Consider the following 5129-nt stretch of genomic DNA (forward strand, 5'->3'; position numbering starts at 1 on the left):
GACATGGTGATGACATGGATGGCAATGATGACGTGTAAATTGATTTGGTCGATGACATGGCTACTGACATGGTAATGATGTGAAAAATGGTGCTGACATGGCAGGCGACCTGGCGATCGACATGGCAGGTGATGTGGCGAACGACATCGCAGGTGACGTGGCGAGCGACATGGTAAGTGATGGGGCAGGTGACATCAGCAGCACAGCACAACCCATGAGTGTATGTGCCCAATTCAGAGTGGGCCACTAAGTTGGCCCTAATTCCTCCCAAGATTAACTAACCGCTAAATAGATTTATGTTTATACACAGCCCTGGCGAGCAGGCCTGGGCGTGCGGCAGCGTCTTGGTTCGGCGAGCAGACTGCAGACTTGTGCAGGAAGTGGTGCGGCAGCAGCAGTGCAGGGGCAGTGCAGGAGGAGGCGCAGGCTGCACGAGGTGACGGCGGCCTCAGGTTCGCTCCTGGTGGCGGAGGCATGCAGCACTGGGTAGGGCGCGACGTGGGGAGAGCGTGGCTGCAGGGGGAGGCGATGAGCACGCAGGACAGGACGCCTCCACGCGCAGCAGCAGGGGCGCAGGGCCTCGGGCTCCTTTTATACAGTAAGAGAGGAAGGGGAGGGAACGGCACAGAGTGAGCGATGGTGCTTGGGGTGAGCATTGATAGCCTTCAAGGGAGGGCTTTTTTGGAGAGGAAACGGAAGGAGGTGAGGGAGTTGTGGCTGCTACACTGAGAGCATTGAGGATGGGAAACGCAGTGGGGAAGGAGAGCGGGCACGGCCACTGGAGCAAGCGGGGAGAAACGGAGGCGACCAGACCAGAGGTGGCCATGAGCAGCGGCCGGGAACACTGTAATGAACATGGCTCCATTTAGACCATTTCGAGTGATTTTGGTGATCGAGTGACAACGCAATCAATGGGACTAACGAGTTTGCGAGATCACATTTGTAGGATTCTTTAGGTCCCTTGGATGGAGTCCAAACCGTATCCGAGACGTCCAATTCATCGTCGAGACGTTAAAATCACCGTCAAGACACTCAAGTCGCAGGGGAAAAGCAGAGATTGGACAAATGACCGCTGCGACGAATTGGACAAATGCAAAGAAGAATTAAGAAAAACTCAGAAAGACCGGATTATCCGACGTAGGGTCGGACTATCGGAACAACCCCCCCCCCCCCCCCCCGTCGGACTAACCGACACAAGACGTCTGGGTTCAAGTGCGACCGGATGATCCGACGCAAGCAAGTGGACCACGTCGGTCTAATGGTCGGATCAATGTCCAGAGAGCATGTCAAGGGTGCAGCAGAAAAGTCTTTAGCACCGGATGATCCGATGCCACGTCGGACCAATGCGTCGGAGTAATAGCAGGCGCAAAAGAAGAAAACTCTTCAGGACCGAATGATCCGATGCCCCGTCGAAGTAATGCGTCGGACTATCCGGTGCCTGCTACATTAGTTGTCATAAGCTCAATGGATACACCAGGGCTTAGAGAGACCGGATAATCCGACGCCCCATGGTCAGATGATCCGACGCCTATGCAGAAAAATGCGTAACGGTTCTAAACGGCTAGTTCGACTTGGTGGGCTATAAATATACCATCCCCCGGCCATTTGAAGTTTGCTGGAGTTCAGAGAGACCCTAGACACATTGAAGAACACCTCAAAGCCAACCAAAGAGGAAATTGATCACATTCTTAGGTTTAGCACAAGCATTGTAAGCGAGAGTGCTAGGCTAGCTCAAGTTTGAGTGTGAGAGCAAGGTTGTGTGCCTTGTGTGCTATGCTTGAGAGCTGCTCAAGCTTGTACTTGTGTGCCGGCCATCCTTGGAGTCTTGATGGCTCGCCGACAACGTCATCGACCCTCTGGCTTGGTGTAGAGCGGCGACGACATCTTTGTGCGGGGGATGTGGAGACCCCCACCCTTCTTGGTGAAGTTCCTTAGTGGAAAGCGGGATCAAGGTGACCGTGATTGTGTTCACGGAAGAGACTTGATTGCCGGAAGCAATACTCTTTGTGAGTTCTTCAACAACGTGGATGTAGATGTGCCTTTGTGGCTAACCGAACCATGGGATAAATCCTTGTGTCAAAGAGTTTGCTTCCTCTCATCCCTCCTTTAAACTTCCGCATTTACTTATTGTAATTTTTGTGTATCTTTACTTTCATAGAGTAGTATCTTAATAATATCTTGATAGGATGGGCTTGTTTTGCATGTTGACGACTTGACGTACATGTACATGAAAGTCCTAGATGCTAGCGTGCTAGAGGAATAGTCCATGTACGTACATGCAACGTGCAGAGATCGATGTGGTGATGTTACACAGCGAACAGAGACAATGAAGATGTACGACTCAACGTTGAGGGCTGTCGAGCCGAAGCAGTTTACTAGAACTCGTCGTTGTGGCGGCCGCGGATCATGAATGAGGAGGGGATACCTGCAGCAGCCTTGACTGCATACTGGAGGGAGGACGAGATGAAATGGACACATGTCTAATGATGAGTTGTGACTTGTGAGCAAGACACAAGTTTGGTGGCCCTTTAGGCAAGTCTCGGTGAAAGTTTTATGGACACAGTTATCTAGATTGGGAACTAGGTAATTGTGCCAGATGAGTTTTATGGTGATGACACTCTCCTCATATCCTATGAAACTCCATCATTCTTTCTCATTGACATATCAGTAAAATTGATGATATATTTAATGCTATGAATCATTCCACTGCCTGGAGTTAATAACACACAGATTGTGGAGCTTGAGTTAACTAACGCCATTAAGGCGGCAATATATCGTGGGAATTGAAGAAGAGAACACTATTGCAAAAACGATTTGTAGGGGCGGGCCAAAATGCATTTTGAGGGCAGACCGCGTAACCGCCCCTGCTTTTCGCAGCTAAAAATACCGGTTTGCAGGGGCGGGTACAAGGGCCGCCCCTGTAAATACATTATCAGAGGCGGGTGGCGGGGTCAACCGCCCCTACAAATAGTTTTCTAGGGGCAGGTGACCGCCCCATCCACCCCTAAAAATGAATTAACAGGGGAAGGTGGGTGCACCCACCCCTAGAAAACCATTTGCAGGGTCGGGTGGGGAAAATCATTTTTCAAACTAATCTAAAAAATCATTTAAATCAGACAATATAGTAAACAATATAAAAAAGCTGAAATTTATACCATACGCGTATTACTAAGATAGAAGTCCATACTAGGGGCGAAAATTACGTGTCCATACATTACATCCGCACGGTAAATGATAGAAGCCCATACATTACAACAAACATAACATTCAATCCATACAACTAGCTACTAGTTCTTACTATCACATACAAAGCGAAATGATTCAAGCACACATTATGCAACGAGAGTCTCACGGCGGCGACAACGGTGTTGCTCCATGGGTACGACAGAGGATGGGCACATAGTCGTGGCATCAGGCACAACTTTCTTGAGTGCTTGCCGCTTCCAGTGTCTCCTCATCTTTGTAATTATTATTCTCCAGAGCTGTAAAAGAGTTGTGTTAAAAAAACGACAGCTGGTGTAGTTATTTTATTTTAGTTGGATAGTTGTATACATAAGGATTGAAGTAATAACTGTACCATAGTAATTCTTCGTCTTCGTCGTGGTTGGATTCTTCCTGGTCGTCCTCCGCTATGTCCATTGGCTGTGTGTGATCCGATGGTGTGCTCAGTGGTGTCTCCATTACTTCGATGGAACCAGATCCCCGTTTGTCTTGAGGAGGCGAATCTTCTTCTTCAATCAGATCTGCATGAGAATGTGCATGAGGTATTACAGCTTACGGATTATTTTGGTGCTAAAGTATGTAGTTAGGGCAATGTATAGACAAATGGAACCATACGTACTTGCAGACGAAGTGCTTCATGTCCACCTCCTTGTCCACATCCTTGTCTAGAAGTCCCCGCACCATGGTAACCTTGGGGTTGTGGGTACAGTGTGTATCGGAGTGGAAAGTTGCTCGATGCTGCAGGGAAGAGTGACAATTGTTAGACGAAATAGTTTCACATTAATGGAGCAAAGGTCTTTTGTAACTGCAGTTACCGTTCGTGCTCGCGGCTAACTGGATTGCCGTTGGGTCGCCCAGTGGAAGAACATCAGCACGAATCCAAATTGGCCATATACTCAAGTAGGAACCCCTCCTGTCTGAACTCTGCGGACGGCTTTAAAACATGTACAACACTAGGTATAGCGTACCTTGGAGCGAATGTGTGCGCCCTGATTGAGAAATCCACTTGCCTCGTATTGATGTCTGTTGGCGTTTCTTATGCCCGATTAGAATAGATATTCTGCAAGCACACAGAATCACCGTTGTAGCACTTCACCTTGGAGTATTCCAGGGTATCGTATTTTTCCACAGGGAAGCACTATGGTAAAGAGTATCATAAATCGATTGATAACCATACTAGCTTAATCGACCGACTGACTAGACGGGGGTAAGCCAGATAGGTAGTGAGATAAATGGCCAAGCAATGACCAAGTGACACATGAAGATTCTAAACCTTAGAGAGGTAGAGCTGGGAGGACAACAAGCGAGATAATACACCTGATACACTTCTAAACTATCGAGCTAGCCTCTCTAGATCAGACTAAACACCTAACTAGTTCTCGAGAAACAGAGCTTACTTCGGCGGCTGGAAGAGGAAGGACTTCAAAAAGGGATGAGAGGGGAGTCCAATGGCAACCTGCACTACTTCTATGAAAACACCCGAACGTGGTGGACTACAAAGGACGGATAGGGCTGTCACCACCTACCGACTACCACAATAGTTCTGTGGGGTGGAACACACTTTCTAGCTAACACTAAGGTCAGACACCACGTCTGCACTAGGTGTTAGGATTTCTCTCGAGACCTTCAAGAGAAATCCCCCTCAACCTAGAGCACTAACTTGAGATACTCTAGTCCGGGCGAGAAAACCCGTAAGATAGATTCCCGATCACTAAGAGAGATAACTTAGCCTAAGCTAAAGGACAACTTCCGTGCTCAAGCTGAACCTCATACTTGAGTAAATAAAAGACTACGAAAAGTAAAGATGACTCGGAAAAGTAATGAGGATAACTTATATTAATAATGCCAAAAGAAAGATACAAGAGCTATACCAGACTTCCGACGACTCCGGAATCCCGAGCAAGCTC

At 48.0% G+C, this 5129-nt stretch overlaps 1 long non-coding RNA gene across 1 annotated transcript; it reads right to left on the minus strand.

Annotated features, from left to right (window-relative positions):
- Window positions 1-3135: 3135 nt before the first annotated feature.
- On the minus strand, window positions 3136-4625 carry LOC120666406. The gene is made up of 3 exons (XR_005671703.1): window positions 4038-4625; window positions 3578-3960; window positions 3136-3482 (listed from the first exon to the last, which is right to left on the minus strand). It is a non-coding gene; the product is annotated as an uncharacterized LOC120666406 (long non-coding RNA).
- Window positions 4626-5129: the final 504 nt, after the last annotated feature.

Source organism: Panicum virgatum, chromosome 3N (assembly GCF_016808335.1).
Source record: "Panicum virgatum strain AP13 chromosome 3N, P.virgatum_v5, whole genome shotgun sequence".
NCBI lineage: Eukaryota > Viridiplantae > Streptophyta > Magnoliopsida > Poales > Poaceae > Panicum > Panicum virgatum.